Below are 18,215 nucleotides of genomic sequence, written 5' to 3'. Positions count from 1 at the left end.
TGGAAGGAGGTTTGCACTCAAAATCTCACGATACATGGCCCCATTCATTCTTTCATGTACCCGGATCAGTCGTCCTGGCCCCTTTGCAGAGAAACAGCCCCAAAGCATGATGTTTCCACCACCATGCTTTACAGTAGGTATGGTGTTTGATGGATGCAACTCAGTATTCTTTTTCCTCCAAACACGACAAGTTGTGTTTCTACCAAACAGTTCCAGTTTGGTTTCATCAGACCATAGGACATTCTCCCAAAGCTCCTCTGGATCATCCAAATGCTCTCTAGCAAACTTCAGACGGGGTCGGACATGTACTGGCTTAAGCAGTGGGACACGTCTGGCACTGCAGGATCTGAGTCCATGGTGGCGTAGTGTGTTACTTATGGTAGGCCTTGTTACATTGGTCCCAGCTCTCTGCAGTTCATTCACTAGGTCCCCCCGCGTGGTTCTGGGATTTTTGCTCACCGTTCTTGTGATCATTCTGACCCCACGGGGTGGGATTTTGCGTGGAGCCCCAGATCGAGGGAGATTATCAGTGGTCTTGTATGGTCTTCCATTTTCTAATTATTGCTCCCACTGTTGATTTCTTCACTCCAAGCTGGTTGGCTATTGCAGATTCAGTCTTCCCAGCCTGGTGCAGGGCTACAATTTTGTTTCTGGTGTCCTTTGACAGCTCTTTGGTCTTTACCATAGTGGAGTTTGGAGTCAGACTGTTTGAGGGTGTGCACAGGTGTCTTTTTATACTGATAACAAGTTTAAACAGGTGCCTTTACTACAGGTAATGAGTGGAGGAAAGAGGAGACTCTTAAAGAAGAAGTTACAGGTCTGTGAGAGCCAGAAATCTTGATTGTTTGTTTCTGACCAAATACTTATTTTCCACCATAATATGCAAATAAATTGTTAAAAAAACAGACAATGTGATTTTCTGGATTTTTTTTTCTCAGTTTGTCTCCCATAGTTGAGGTCTACCTATGATGTAAATTACAGACGCCTCTCATCTTTTTAAGTGGTGGAACTTGCACTATTGCTGACTGACTAAATACTTTTTTGCCCCACTGTACATACATGCGGCCAGTGGGTGCCGCGGATGGTCAGTGAGCATGTCCGACTAGAGGGTGCGGCCTCGCTCTATACTAGTTTTTGGAGAGTGAGGCTGTGCCTATTAATTGGGGGTATGTATAACTCATACATGCTCTCTGTTCCCGAGTCTGAGACCGGCTACTCCCTGTGCATGCGTCCTCTGGGGGGATTCACACAGAGTGACTGCAGAATTATCGGTTTTGATGTGACAACCCCTTTAAGGACTTCTACCCCCACCCTTTGTATACCATGTATCACCTCTGACCCATCCACCTTTTGCATGACATTCATCTGACCCCTACTCATCTATAATAAGCACATTCATTTTCAGTAGTCTTGAAAACCTTGCTTTAAGGGAATCTGTCACTAAGTCTTTGCCACCTAATCTGAGAGAAGTGTAATGTACAAACAGAGACCCTGATTCCAACGATGTGTCACTAACTTAGGTACATAGTGTAGTTTTTTTTAAATAAAATAAGTGTTTTATCAGCAGGAGATTATCACTACTGGACTAGTAAACCTGCTGCCAGGTAGTCTAACCACGCCCCCACCACTGATTGGCAGTTTTCTTCTTATTTACAATGTACACGGAAAGCAGCCAATCAGTGGTGTGGGCGGAGTTATACAGAGCACAGTATTCAGAGCTCTGCTAAGAAAACAGGGATTTTATCAAAACTGCAGCAAGCAGCCCAGCAAGTGATACATCACTGGAATCAGGGTCTCTGCCCCTTACATTATGCTATTTCAAAATTGGGTAACAAAAACAGGTTAACAGATTCCCTTTAAAACCTATATTATGACTTTTTACACTTCAAAGTCCTTTTATCTGGAAATACAGTAGATAGGTGTTGGTCTGCAATTCTTGAGACCACCAGGAGTTGCTCAAAAACTCCCCTCTAAGTGCAAAGCTTTGGAGACAGGAGAGCACAGCTTTCTGTAATAGAAAGCCTATAGATCTGTGCGCCGTCCTCCGCTGCGCTCAGGCAGTAACTACCCGCTCCTGTCCCACAGTTGTGCATTTTTTGGGGAGTTTTTAAACGTTGGCTGGGGGTCTTAGGACCTGGAAACCCACTAATCTGCTTCCGATTAAAAAGACAACGAAATATAAAAACTAGTATCAAAGATCTAGTTACTCTTCAGTCTTTTAGGGTCTAGAATCAGAAGAACAAGGAGCGTTTTGTGCTATGTGTGGTGAAAGCAGAAGTTGGCGAGCTGATAAGAATCTTTAATTATGCCTCATAGACGGAAATATTCTGTAGCGGGAACATGTGCAATCATTAATAGAAGAATATATTGTCGGAGCCATGTCACGCTTCAGAGACACTTCCCCATAATAACCGGGATGAGGAAGCAAAAGGAATCTACAGAAAGGTCTAAGTGAGACCAGATGCTGCTGGACCTTCTGAAAATGAAGCTCTTGCTTTTCGCTCAATGTCATTTTTAGGTTCCTCACTCTACATAGAGCAATTTCTACAGATGAAATTTCAAAATGTCGTTTCCCTATTATCCAGGTGGTATTGCCAATGCGTCAGAGATGCCTAGTGGGGGTGTAGTGATCTCTGCACCCCCCCAATATCTATATGCCACATATGCCACTGCAACAGATTAGATATTTGTTCCTACTGGTCAGAGATGCCCAATGAGGCAGAGGCCACGACCATTACCCAGGTCTGGTCCGTTCTCTCCCTCCACGCCATTACCTTTAATTGCTGGACCCTGTACACTCACTGCTCTGACCTCTATTCTGGGAGATACAACCTCTAATAGGGTCTTGTCATTGCTTTCCCCTCCCTGGGCTCTACCTTTAACCGCTGGACTCTGTCTCCTCAGTGCTCTGACCTCTGCACTGTGTGATGACATCGCCAATAGGTTCTGGTCACTGCTCTCCCTCCAAGACTCACTGGACTCTGAAACCTCACTGGTCTAACCTTTGTTCTGGGAGAGGCCACCACTAATAGGGTCCGGTCTCTTCCCTCCCTCCGAGCATGTACCTTTAACAGCTGCACTCTGTCCCCTCAGTACTCTGACTTGTGGACTGGGTGATGCCACCGCCAATAGAGACTGGTCACTGTTCTTCTTCCCCGGCCTCTATCTTTAATCGCTAGACCCTGTACTCTCACTGTTTTGACCTCTGTTCTTGGAGAAGCCACCACCAATAGGTTCTGGTCAATGCTCTCCCTCCCTGGCCTCTCTACCTTTACCGCTGGACAATGTCCTCTCACTACTCTGACCTCTGGACTGGGTGATGATGCCGATAATAGAGACTGGTCATTGCTCTTCTTCCTCTGCCTTTACCTTTACTCGCTAGACCCTGTACCCTCACTGTTCGGACCTATGTTCTTGGAGATGGTTCTGATCAATGCTCTCCCTCCCTGGCCTCTACATTTACCGCTGGACAATGTCCTCTCACTGCTCTGACCTCTAGACTGGGTGATGCTGCCGATAATAGAGACTGGTCATTGCTCTTCTTCCCCTGCCTTTACCTTTACTCGCTAGACCCTGTACCCTCACTGTTCAGACCTATGTTCTTGGATATGCCACCACCAATAGGTTCTGGTCAATGTTCTCCCTCCCTGGCCTCTACCTTTACCGCTGGACTATGTCCACTCACTGCTCTGACCTCTGGACTGGGTGATGCTGCTGCCAATAGGGTCTGGTCACTGTTCTCCTTCCAAGCCTGTATCTTTAACTGCTGGACCTTGTCCCCTCACTTCTGTGACCTCTTCTCTGGGAGATGCCACCACTAATAGGGTCTGGTCCCTTCTCTCCCTAACAGCCATTATCTTTAACAGCTGGACCCTGTCCCCTCACTTCATTGACTTCTGGACTGGGTGACTGGGTGATGCCACCACCAACAGGGTCTGGTCATTGCTCTACTTCCTAGAGTGAAGAAGGACGGCTGCTGTGAATGAGAAGTGTTGGTTGTCAGTCTTGGTGAGCAAGAAGATGAGAGCCATTGCTTCTTACTAGGAGTCCTAAGTGGCCTCCGGTTGTCATTGTGAGTGGAGCGCCATCTAGATACCATGACTAACGAGGAGTGCCCTTATTGTCATTTTCGGTGGTATGATATCCAGCCTCCATTCTCGAAGAATGGCATCCAAATAGTGGAAAAAGTGTCTTTGAGACTGCAATCTGTGACAGAAGGTTGGTTTATGCTCTTCAATTCGATATGTCAATGACTGGATGAATCTCATTTATGATAAAGATAAATCGTGATAAAGTTGTAAAAAATTATAAGCCGTCTGAAACGAAATTTAATTATTACTGCTGTAAAACAGTAGATTTAATCATTGTCTTCAGTTCATGAATCACTATTTCCTGGCTGTATTGATGCGTCGTAGCTCATTTTTCAAACACTGGATTATTGCTCGGTTCTTGTAAAACAAAAGCAATGAAGAGAGTATTATCTTTTCTTATATGCGTTAATGAGTTAAGATGGTTTGGTTATTCAGGGTTCTAAACTCGCTCGAAGGATAACGATCCTGCAGAATTTCCGGTGCCCATTAATGTGGTTACAGAAACAATATTCCTGGGCAATGGAAGTGAAATGTTAATCTGAGACAAAATCCTCATCAAATTCTGAAGATGAGTGAATGAACGCTTATGGTTCCAGGAGTTAGATGAGAACATATCCCAGGTATTCCGTCCTGGAGTTAGATGAGAACTGTTCAACACTTATCTCAGGTATTCCAGGCTCCGCTTCCTTCCCCTGCGTCCGCTGCCTCTGCTGTGCTCCACATCAGGTTTTGCAAGTTGCCTGGAGTGGATCAGTCATCATCTCCCAAGACCTATTTAAGATCCAGTCTTGGAATTGAGATTCTAGTCCTATGTTTGGGGTGCTCCACTTTATGCATACTGTGCTTTACTTGCTTCCATCCCTGCTGGGTTGCACGTCATTAGTCCTGTTCCTGAGTGTGCCAATTCCTCGCTGTCCTTCCAGCTTGTTGCATAAATACCCGAGATCCATGTGCCTACCCAGACTTGGGCTTAAAGGATCCATCTTTAAGCCCAAGAGCTTCAGAACTTCTGGAAAATCTTTTTTCCCCTGGAATGACTCATAGTGATAACTGTTCTTGGTCAACGCTTGCACCTTGTGATGACTCTTGGCTGACAGTTCTAGAAGGATAACCAAACAGCAGATTGATCACACGCACGAGAAGTAGTTACATGTGACTTGCATTCTCATGTACTAGAGCAACGAAAAATCCACTGCGAATATATTTTCATGTTGCATTTAAAGTGGAAAATTCCTCGAAAGTTCTACTTTCTAGGCTTTAAAATGTGTCAGTAACCATAGCAGTATAGCCACAGTAAAGTAAGATATTACTCTAAAGTTATGGTTACTATGTGTCTACGTTTGGAGCTGCTGTCCACTGCCTGCTGCCAAGACTGATCCTTCATAATTACAGACAAGAAGGAGGGATTCCTGGAAGTTGGCGGTGTACTTTCAAGCTTCATGCTGATCCTGGCTCTTATCAAAAACTTTTATGGCTGAAAATGGTTACCGCCAAACTCGGAAACGAAAGGGAAGAGAATGACTGCACACGTTTACCGTACATGAGGACAAGTTTTTATTTTGGGCCGGATATACTCTCCGACATTGTGGGTGGGATTACAAAACTCTTCTGAAGGCGGCTCACACTGTGCACATGATATCTGACATGAACGTACCTAGAGGTATTGGGTGGTGCCGTTCTCAGTTCTCACAGTCACTTTTTTAGACATTTGGAAATAATTTTACCGCACCGTTATAGGTGCAAAAAGCCGAAAGAGCTGAAAAGAGGGGAATATGGGATCAGACGGGTGAGAGCCGTCACTTTGATGCGTTCCTTGTCAGTGTGGATTGTTCGCTTCGCCCTCCGCTGCTTCTAACGTTGCAGTAATTGGCACAGAGTATAATGGTTGTGCAATTGTATCCCTGACCTGAAGCTGATATGCTTTTCTAAAAACGCAGATCCGCCATTAAAGTCTGCACCTTAAAGGTCATGTTCCCAAATGGAGTAAATGCTCTGTTTACCCCTCCGTGTTCTTTTTCTGTGCCGGAAAATCCTCTGTGTTTAGCAGCGATTTCATTAAAGCAGACGCCCACTGTGTGTTTAATGGGAATCTGTCAGCCACAAGATGCCTTTTAAGTATTCAGTGATTTAGGGGGCTTCACCCCTATAAAAATCGTACTAACCCTGGATCTGTTATTGGTACTGTGCTTGTGAAAATAGCTTTTAATCCATATGGAAATGAGGGGCTTCGGTGCACCCATAGTGCGACCATGAGCTGGGTGCAGGCTCGGACTGGCCCACCGGAGAACCGGGGAATCCTCCGGTGGGCCGCTTATATGAGCAGTACTTGGCACAATACATTTGATTCTCTATATACAGACACAGACGTCGTCTTATTCATTTAATAATCTACAAAGTTTATTACTAAAGAAATTTGTGATTGAGGATAAAGTCATATCTGTGCTGATTGTCAGGTTCTTTTGTTGCTGATTTATGTTTTGACGTCTTATTTTTTTTTGTGTCCTTTTTCCAAAGCATTTTTTCATATACCTTTTTTTGCAGTCTTGTGACATCATATTTGCATTTTTTTTTTAAATGCGGAAATGCATCAACCAATCAGTTTATACCAATCTGGATGAGCCCCCTAGTATACGCCAATCCCGTGGCATGGTCTCTTAATATGTGCTACTGCAGTGGCCCCTAGTGGTGTGCTCATGCTATTAGTAAGTAACATGCCGTTTATGCTACGGATGCATCTTTTTCTTTGAAAAGTAACTGTCGCTTTAATTTTTTTTTTAAGCCAATCAATAGTACACATAAAAATAAGCAACTTTTTAATATATCTTGTCACCAATGTAAGATCGGTGGGGGTCCGACAACCAGCACCCCCCACCGATCTGCTGTAATGGCCCCAATGGCAGCCTGATAAAAAACACTATAAAGAGCCAGAGTGGCACACTGCGTAGAGAACTGCGGCTCAGCTACTCTTCGCATCAATAGTAGATAAGCCGCAGTACCAGGGAACGGCCACTACGCAGTGCTGTCTACATCTGTTCGGGGTGGGTCAGATCTCCGCTGATATGACCCATCCCAAAGAAAGGTCATTAGTATCCTAGGTCCTTAATTCATTGATTATTAAGAGGCTATCCTGCAACCACTGGATGTAATCTCGCACCTTAGGGGCCGACAACGCAAACCCCATTCATTTCAATATACGGCACAGACCTAATAATAACGAGAAATACAGTTAAAGTTCACTTTTCTATAAAACTCCCCGAGTTCCCGGGTAATTACAGCCAGACAGATAAAAGGCCTGTATTCCGCGTGTGTATTCCGCCGTACGGTCGCCCTACACCTGTCGTGCTTTATTCCTGTACCGTCTGATGTAAATGAGAGCGCGTCATGTTCCCCCGGCCGCCGCCTTTGTTCTGCGCCGTCAGCCCGCGGCCCCTTATGATTCCTTTTCACGTGTCGTCCTAAGTGTTTTTCCTTTTTAACGCCGAAATGTCAGTTATTGTACGTGTGACATTTCGCGGCCATCTTTTAAGTTAAGATATGGCATTTGACTCAATTATTCTAAAAGCCACGTATCCGGATCATGAAAGGATGGTCTCTCGCTTAAGCGGATTGTCTGCCTCTGTCCAAATATCACAATGATAGGCGATCAGAGACAAGCCCGGGAGTCAGTAACGGTCATGAGGGACAGGGAAATGTTTATTGACACACGATTATCACTGATATTCCTCCGGGGAATATCATCCTCATTATCATTTCTAGCTGGATTTCATAATCCAACTTCCAAGCACATGGCTTATATTTATTTTATACTTTTTCTCCTTTAAAGGGGGTTTATCACTTGAATTTTTCAATTTAAACTAAGTGATTCCTTGAACTGCCGCCGCTCCACTGATTCTGGAGCAGTTTTTCTTTTTCTTCTGTGCCCCTCCATTCCAAAGTTATGCCACCCCGGGTATAATGATGGAAATGTTCCCAGAGACAAACTGAGCATGTGCCACGGAACTTCCTCTGTTGACGTTTAGTTTTCCTCCAATCAAAACACAGCCGCACCCACGGAAGAGTTCTATGGTTAGATGAAGAGAACATTTCCATCTTCATTATCAAGGGGCATAACTTTGGATCTGAGAGGCGCAGAAAGAAAACAAAAACTGTTCCGGAATCAATAGAGCCGTGGTAATTGAAGGAGGAACTAAAAAAAATCCAATGAACTGTTCCCTTTAAATTGTTTAAATGGTTCAGCCTATAGATATTAATATGTTATTAAAGGGCTGGTCTGTTATGTTTTTTTATTTTTTCCAAGACTCTATGGGTTTGGGATTGTCATCTATTGGGCAAGCTCTAGAGGACCTGAGATGGTGACCTTTTACATGGACCACTCATTGATTTGGTGTAATGCTCCAATTCTCCTGTGATGGCGCTGCAGAAGAACAGAACATTTGCTGGTTTTCACTGCTAGCACTTGCACCTGTTATGGCCTATGATACTGAGACAGAGATGCCCAGAAATCACGGAGAAATGTCTGGTTTTGATCCAAGGGTCAGTTCAAAATCAGCAAAACAAGTCTATGGGTCTGTGAAAAAATCGGGCTGCACTTGGATGACATCAGAGTGCAGTCTGATTTTCAAGGACTGTCAGAAAGGAAAAGTTGGGGAACTTTTTTTTTTCTCCACGTACGAAAAACTGACATCTAAATTTTTTTAATCAGCTTGTACAAGAGACAATAAGGGTGAGTTCACACTGGGTGGAAAAAAAAGCAGGTTTTCCTTTGTTTTTCGCGACGTTTTTGATGCTTTTTTTTGCGTTTTTTGCTGCGGTTTTGGCATACTAGATTTGTCTATTGTGCATGCTAATAATGTTTAGTGTTGGAAAAAAAAGTCCTATTCTATAGAATCAGGTTTTGGCATAAGAAACGCAGCAAAACCGGATACCTACGTTTTTGGTGCGTTTTTTTTATCACCCATTCATGTCTATGGGTAAAAAAAACACTTTGATCCTACAGATCCTTGCAGCCTAATTATCCTACAATGGATTTTTATTTCTCAAGCATTCGCTACAGCAGCTGAAGCTACATCCACCGTTCTTTTCGGCAGCCGTCTTTAAGCCCCGGAGCGTAGCGAGTGCCGCGTCTGGGTACACAAACACCTCGGGGAACGAGGTTATTGCGGGGAAAAAAAAAATGACATTTGCTTTCTCAGCTTTACCGGCAGATGTCAACACGTCGGAGCCGCATTTAGCTTAGGCTTTTGTCTAAATTAGACAAACCATAGCGCAGATGGTGAAGCAAAACTCTACTTTTAGGGGGAAAAAAATGAGGATAAACACCGAAAACATAAGGCTGAATAGCAAAATACCTGGAAAAAGAAACCTCCAATGGCTGAGAATACTGTACAGCCACCTGAAAGCTAATGAGTGCCATCTAGTGGTCAATGGGGAGAAGTGCAGCAAGGGAGGTGGAAAGTTGTAGCAGAGCTGATGGAGAAAGATCAGGGATCAGCAACCTGCTGCACTGCAACTGTTGTCAAACTACAACTCCCAGCCTGGAGATGTACGTTAGATTGTTGGCTTCTGCCATAGATTTATCCTGGTAAAAGTCTCTCGATCCTTAAACCCCTTTAAGATGAAGCCATTTTTCGTTTTTGCGTGCTTTTTGTCACAGCCACCTGCGGACTCTTCGTACAGGCCGGGCTTCCTATTTCTTCTATGTGCTGCCATATTATATACTGTTTACTCGTATACAGGGGCGGACACAGACTGCAGAGAACCCTGCAGAGGATCTCTATCCCCATCCACCCCCTATATAGTGGACCGATCATTTTAACCCTGCTGTTCTGTTGGTCAAAAATGACCGACTTTGAACTTCAATATTCTTTAAAATATTCAAGATGCGGCTCTGAAACCCGTGGCCGACCGACCCATCCTCATTTAAGTCAATCAACCACAAGTTTCAGAACCACATCTTGAACACCCCAAAAAATACCAAAGTTCAAAATTGGTCTCCCCAGACCAAACAGAACAGCAGGGTTAATACATTTATTACAGGGGGGCCGGCCCTTCCCCTACCTAGACCAGTGATTAACTCATTCCTCCCCTCACCCCCCCCTATTTTCATGTGTAATGTAAAGACCCAGTCCCGCGGATCACTGAGGCTCTAGGAAGAGAGCACAGACTACTGCCCGTGCACAGCAACAGTGAGTCACAAGCAGAGCAAGCGACAGTGACTCACTGTGACTGAGAGGCCCTCCCCCCCCCTCCCTCCTCTCTTCCTGGTCTGCTACCCATCACCTCCACACAGGAGTGACAGCCGACCGGACAGCAGCATAATATATGCTAGCAGGTGAGGATATATCCCATGCGTGCAGCAGAGCGGGCCCCCCTGCTTCTCCTGTTAGCAGTCATACTACCGCCGGCTGTCATTCACATTCATTGCTTTGTATGTCCGTCGGGGGCCCCCTCTCGCTCTGGGCCCCTGTGCGGTTGCACAGGTTGAACAGGCGGTATGTCCGCCCATGCTCGTCTATGATACAAGCAATCAAACAGCCACAAGTTCCCTAGAGGGACTCAAAAGAAAAGTAAAAAGTGATACTTTTTATTGAAAAAAAAAAATCTGTAAAAGAGAACAAACGAGCAAAACAAACATAAAAGTTTTAATTACTTCTAATACAAAAACAAAAAGACGTTTTAAAAATAAATCAATAAATATTTGGCATTGCGACTTCTTCAAAAGTCCAAGCTATAAAATGGTAAAAATTATTTAACCCATAAAGTAAAGCAAAAAGTACAAAAAAAAATAAAAATCTGTATGTATATACATATATTAATATATGTATAATATGTAATATATTATAAACAATATAATATATACATACACATATATATATATTTATATATAGATCTATATACCGCATAGCACGGTGTAACGCAGTCCGTTAACGCTGCCATTACCCCTGTAAGTGTGACCAACGTTTTACTATTGATGCTGCCTATGCAGCATCAATAGTAAAAACATATAGTGTTAAAAATAATAATAACAAAAAAATCATTATATTCTCACCTTCCGGCGTCCGCAGCAGCCTTTCCCGCCCCTCGCGACGCTCCGATCCCAAGAATGCATTGCGGCAATGACCCGTGATGACGTAGTGGTCTCGCGAGATGATGACGTAGCGGTCTCGCGAGACTGCACATCATCACGGGTTATTGCCGCAAGGCATTACTGGGAACGGAGTATCGCTAAAGGCTTGGGCTGGATCCGTATATAAACTATTTTTTATTTTAATTATTTTTGTAACAGTGATATGGTGCCCACATTGCTATATAGTACGTGGGCTGTGTTATATACTATGTGGCTGTGCAATATACTACGTAGGCTGTGCAATATACTACGTGGGCTGTGCTATATACTACGTGGCTGTGCAATATACTACGTGGCTCTGTGCTGTATATTACGTGGGCTGTGCTATATACTACGTGGCTGTGCAATATACTACGTGGCTCTGTGCTGTATACTACGTGGGCTGTGCAATATACTACGTGGGCTGTGTTATATACTACGTGGCTGGGCAATATACTACGTGGGCTGTACAATATACTATGTGGGCTGTGCTATATACTACGTGGCTGTGCAATATACTACGTGGCTGTACAATATACTACGTGGGCTGTGCTATATACTACGTGGCTGTGCTATATACTACGTGGCTGTGCAATATACTACGTGGCTGTGCAATATACTACGTGGCTGTGCAATATGCTACGTGGCTGTGCTATATACTGCGTGGCTGTGCAATATACTACGTGGCTGTGCTATATACTACGTGGCTGTGCAATATACTATGTGGCTGTGCTATATACTACGTGGCTGTGCAATATACTACGTGGGCTGTGTTATATGCTACGTGGCTGGGCAATATACTACGTGGGCTGTGTTATATGCTACGTGGCTGTGCAATATACTACGTGGGCTGTGTTATATACTACGTGGCTGGGCAATATACTACGTGGGCTGTACAATATACTATGTGGGCTGTGCTATATACTACGTGGCTGTGCAATATACTACGTGGCTGTGCAATATACTACGTGGGCTGTGCTATATACTACGTGGCTGTGCTATATACTACGTGGCTGTGCAATATACTACGTGGCTGTGCAATATACTACGTGGCTGTGCAATATGCTACGTGGCTGTGCTATATACTGCGTGGCTGTGCAATATACTACGTGGCTGTGCTATATACTACGTGGCTGTGCAATATACTACGTGGCTGTGCTATATACTACGTGGCTGTGCAATATACTACGTGGGCTGTGTTATATGCTACGTGGCTGGGCAATATACTACGTGGGCTGTGTTATATGCTACGTGGCTGTGCAATATACTACGTGGGCTGTGTTATATACTACGTGGCTGGGCAATATACTACGTGGGCTGTACAATATACTATGTGGGCTGTGCTATATACTACGTGGCTGTGCAATATACTACGTGGCTGTGCAATATACTACGTGGGCTGTGCTATATACTACGTGGCTGTGCTATATACTACGTGGCTGTGCTATATACTACGTGGCTGTGCAATATACTACGTGGCTCTGTGCTGTATATTACGTGGGCTGTGCTATATACTACGTGGCTGTGCAATATACTACGTGGCTCTGTGCTGTATACTACGTGGGCTGTGCAATATACTACGTGGGCTGTGTTATATACTACGTGGCTGGGCAATATACTACGTGGGCTGTACAATATACTATGTGGGCTGTGCTATATACTACGTGGCTGTGCAATATACTACGTGGCTGTACAATATACTACGTGGGCTGTGCTATATACTACGTGGCTGTGCTATATACTACGTGGCTGTGCAATATACTACGTGGCTGTGCAATATACTACGTGGCTGTGCAATATGCTACGTGGCTGTGCTATATACTGCGTGGCTGTGCAATATACTACGTGGCTGTGCTATATACTACGTGGCTGTGCAATATACTATGTGGCTGTGCTATATACTACGTGGCTGTGCAATATACTACGTGGGCTGTGTTATATGCTACGTGGCTGGGCAATATACTACGTGGGCTGTGTTATATGCTACGTGGCTGTGCAATATACTACGTGGGCTGTGTTATATACTATGTGGCTGGGCAATATACTACGTGGGCTGTACAATATACTATGTGGGCTGTGCTATATACTACGTGGCTGTGCAATATACTACGTGGCTGTGCAATATACTACGTGGGCTGTGCTATATACTACGTGGCTGTGCTATATACTACGTGGCTGTGCAATATACTACGTGGCTGTGCAATATACTACGTGGCTGTGCAATATGCTACGTGGCTGTGCTATATACTGCGTGGCTGTGCAATATACTACGTGGCTGTGCTATATACTACGTGGCTGTGCAATATACTACGTGGCTGTGCTATATACTACGTGGCTGTGCAATATACTACGTGGGCTGTGTTATATGCTACGTGGCTGGGCAATATACTACGTGGGCTGTGTTATATGCTACGTGGCTGTGCAATATACTATGTGGGCTGTGTTATATACTACGTGGCTGGGCAATATACTACGTGGGCTGTAAAATATACTATGTGGGCTGTGCTATATACTACGTGGCTGTGCAATATACTACGTGGCTGTGCAATATACTACGTGGGCTGTGCTATATACTACGTGGCTGTGCTATATACTACGTGGCTGTGCAATATACTACGTGGCTGTGCAATATACTACGTGGCTGTGCAATATGCTACATGGCTGTGCTATATACTGCGTGGCTTTGCAATATACTACGTGGCTGTGCTATATACTACGTGGCTGTGCAATATACTACGTGGCTGTGCTATATACTACGTGGCTGTGCAATATACTACGTGAGCTGTGTTATATGCTACGTGAGCTGTGAGACTCTTTTGCCCGAGGCCCTCAAAAACCTGCAGCTGGCCCTGGCAACAGGCGCAGTCCGGCTGCGAATTGCCGCAGGATTTGAACCGCGCTTCGCTAATTGGTTGCAGTCGGCCGAATCCTGTGTATTCATTGCATTATTCTAAAATCTTCATAAATAAACTACATACATATTCTAGGATACCAGATGCGTATATATATATATATATATATATATATATATATATATATGACTAAAAAGACACACACTCTCTATATCAACCTAGATAAAATATAATATATCTAAAATAATAAAATACTTAGAATAATTTATAAAAATGGTATACCAAGTATATAGTGTATGAGGTGTGTGACAAGAAAAAAGTGGAGCCCACTCAGTACATAGAGAAAACCAAAACCTAAAACAAGGATCAAAAGAAGAAGGACCACCAGGCTAAGATGTGCAAATATTAAATTTTATTATTTATTATGGTAACAAATGGTATATAATATTATAAAATTATTAAAAAGAGATGTGCACTACAGGACATATACTGATATAAATACTACATAGTTATATACATAATAGTAACCCTCAGTATAAGAAAAAAAGGGGGGAAGGCAAGACCTGATGCTGAATAATTAAATAAGTGAAAAGAAAAACATTTTTTTGTGGAAAAAGTATATATCTGTATAAAATATATACATACACATATATATAAGTAAGTGACTAAAGTGCTCAAGTGCTATAGTAAACACAAAATGTTTGCACTGGTCCAAAATAATATATATCAGGGCCAGCATAAATATCAGAACACCAATTTGAATGTAAAAAATAGTGATAAAAAATAAACAGCATACAGGTACCTTAATGGGGTTAATGTCCTTGTGCACAACGCGCCTCGACGCGCGTTTCGGTACAGTTTCCTTCGTCAGGGGGAGTAATTAACAGTATAACGCCGGGTTTTTATAGTGCGTGCACTTCAATGATTAGCCACGGTCCGAGTAAACACGGCGCATGCGCAGCCAGGAGGTCCCGGAAGTCCCGGAGCACTACGTCACATGACCGGACGCACGGCATTATGGGTCCGGCGTAACCAAGGCCACAGTAACGCTACATATATATATGTAAATTTTTTTAACCACTAACAGATATGTATTAAAAATTGTTTCGTACCCCTGTGATCATACTGAACTGGGGAATCAAATGGCAGATTCTTGCTTTTGTCACCATTGCATCTTACTTGGAATTTTTTTTAAGTACAAAAAAAAAAAAAAAAGACCTAATAATGGATATGACTACGGAAGAATAGAAAGGTTATGGATCTTGGAAGACGGTGAAGGAAAAACAAAAGTGCAAAAATTAAGCAAAAAAAAAAAAAAAAAGGACTGCCAGGAATTGGTTAAAATTTGCTTGCTAAGCGCACTTTCATATCAGGCCACTAGAGGCTGCTGCAGGTGTGGGTATAACATACACACTGCTGAAGGGCTCCACCATAGAGAGTAGCCATGACTCATGAGTTCTATTTTTCTTCCTCTTCTCCCCCCATAAAAAGACAATACCCATCAGGCTGCCATTGTTGTATTGGGGTACTTCCATGTATGTAGCAGATTTTCTTCATAAATCAATAGTACACATGAAAATAAGCAACTTTGTCATATATGTTATCAGAGAACTCTGCTTTTTTCTCCTCCTGATCTTTCACTCCCAATTCGTAGGTTAAATCTGTATTCAGTGATCACAGATCCCCCTTATTAACGAGATCGGAGATGACAGATGACAGTTGGTGCTTTTAAAATTCTATGGAAAGATGAGGGAGGAGCTAGAGATGCACTCATGGAGCTTTTTTCGGTTTTGCATTTTTTTTTTCTCCCCTCCTTCCCAGAGCTATAACTTTTTTATTTTTTCCGTCAATATGGCCATGTGAGGGCTTATTTTTTGCGGGACGAGTTGTACTTTTGAATAACGCCATTGGTTTTACCATGTCTTGTACTAGTAAACGGGAAAAAAAAATTCCAAGTGCGATGAATTTGCAAAAAAAAGTGCAATCCCACAGTTGTTTTTTGTTTCGCTTTTTTACTAGGTTCACTGAATGCTAAAACTGACCTGCCATTATGATTCTCCAGGTCATTACGAGTTCATAGACACCTAACATGTCTAGGTTCTTTTGGAAAACAATTCCAAAGTTTATTAAAAAAAAAAAATTGCGCCATTTTCCGATTCCCGTAACGTCTCCATTTTTCGTGATCTGGGGCTGGGTGAGGGCTTATTTTTTGCGTACTGAGCTGATGTTTTAATACTTTCTTTTGATCGCCCATTATTGCATTTTAATGCAATGTTGCGGCAACCAAAAAAACCTAATTCTGATGTTTTTACTTTTTTTCTAGTTACGCCATTTAGCAATTGGGCAAATTCATTTTTTTATTGATAGATAGGGAGATTCTGAACGCGGCGATACCAAATATGTGTATATTTGATTTTTTTTTTTAATTATTTTATTTTGGATGGAGCGAAAAAGGGGTGATTTGAACTTTTATATATTTTTTATTTTTTAAATATTTTTAAAAACATCTTTTTTTACTTTTTGCGTGCTTCAATAGTTTCCATGGGAGACTAAAATCTGCAGTACTTCAATTGCCCCTACTACACACGGGTGATGATCAGATCACCTGTGTGTACCAGAAATGCTCACTTGCTATGAGCGCCGACCACCGGGTGGCGCTCATAGCAATCTGGCAATGACAACCATGGAGGTCTGCTGGAGACCTCTGGATGTCATGCCAACCCATTGGTGACCCGCGGTCACTTGATGGGGTCACCGATGAGTGGGTTTAGTGACTCGCTTCAGGTAAGCGTGAGTTAAATCCCGCTGTCACAGATTGACAGCGGAATTTAACCAGTTAACAGCAATGGGTGGATCACGATTCCACCCATGGCTGTTGCGGATACATATCAGCTGTACAGATCAGCTGTCATGTGCCCGGAAAGGTGCGAGCCAGTGTGAGAGTCGGCTCCAAACGGGAAGTCCAACATTGGCGTACTATTACACCTGATGTCGGAAAGGGGTTAAAAAAAACAGTTACATTTCTCCATAGAACTTTGCAATCTCACCACCTTAAAGGGAATCTGTCTCCAGATTTTTGGCATGTAATCTGACAGCAGCATGGTGTAGGAGCAGAGACCCTGATTGCAGTGATGTATCACTTGCTGGGCTGCTTGGAGCAGTTTTTTTTATATAATCCCTGGTTTCTCTGCTGTAGCCTGATTGGAAGCATCCTGTGTACATCGTCATCAAGCTGCCAATCAGTGGTGGGGGTGGGGTTACACGGATCAGCTTGACTGCCTGGCACCTGACACTTAGTCCTGCAGTGATAATCTGCTGCTGATAAGATACTGATTGTATTGAAACTGCTGCAAGCAGCCAAGTAAGTGACACATAACCGGAATCAGGCTTTCATGCTCTATATTATGCTGCGCTCAGATTAAATAGCAGAAACCTGCTGACGGATTCCATTTAACAATGTAATTTTTTTTTCTTTCTTTCTAGAATCTCTTATGGCCGTCCAGAGTCAGCCTCAGAGCAGGAAAATGGATTGGTGACGTCTTTACAGCTGCCGTGAATGTTGGGCATGAAGTTGATAAAGGGGTTGTTCTTTTCCAGCAAACCCTTGTTAGGGCTAATGCAGATGTCCGGGCACATCGGTCTGATTTCGGACTGCAATGCACGGACTGGCCACGGGTCTCATGACCCGATCGTGACAGCTGTAATGCTCCGATTGGGAGACTAGTGGCCGGTCCGTGCATTACAGTCCGAAATCAGACCGATTGACCCGGACATCTGCATTAGCCCTTAGTCGATCGCTCTGAAAATAATCCTGCGACACCCACAGTGGTCAGGTGTGATCTGTAGCAAATGTTCCATGCTCCTGCAGCGCCACCACAGGTGAAACAAAACATTACAGGGTGACTTTTTTTTAGTAACTGTAATTTTTATTAAGTTTTATACAATTTTAACAATCAAAATAAACACAAAATATTCAGATTTTAGCAAAATAGACAAAGTAGAGAATCAATGAGGATAGGATACAATAAAGTTTAACTGATGGAAAACATATCACTTTAGTGGCATCAAAACATATTGCAAGATAAGACAATAAAAGACTCAAGTTCCAAATAAAGAAACTTTACATTCTAATTACACCTGATGCCGTAATAAACCAAACCCCATCCA

General features: G+C 43.2%; 1 protein-coding gene across 2 annotated transcripts in view; it reads right to left on the bottom strand.

Moving 5' to 3' along the window:
* Positions 1–18,215, bottom strand: part of C10H1orf159 (chromosome 10 C1orf159 homolog) — a 123,544-nt gene that overhangs the window by 42,966 nt on the left and 62,363 nt on the right. The window lies entirely within an intron of this gene.

Source organism: Ranitomeya imitator, chromosome 10 (genome assembly GCF_032444005.1).
Source record: "Ranitomeya imitator isolate aRanImi1 chromosome 10, aRanImi1.pri, whole genome shotgun sequence".
In the NCBI taxonomy this organism is placed as follows: domain Eukaryota; kingdom Metazoa; phylum Chordata; class Amphibia; order Anura; family Dendrobatidae; genus Ranitomeya; species Ranitomeya imitator.
Note: the sequence above shows the minus strand (reverse complement) of the source record. Positions and strands in the feature narration are given on the sequence as shown.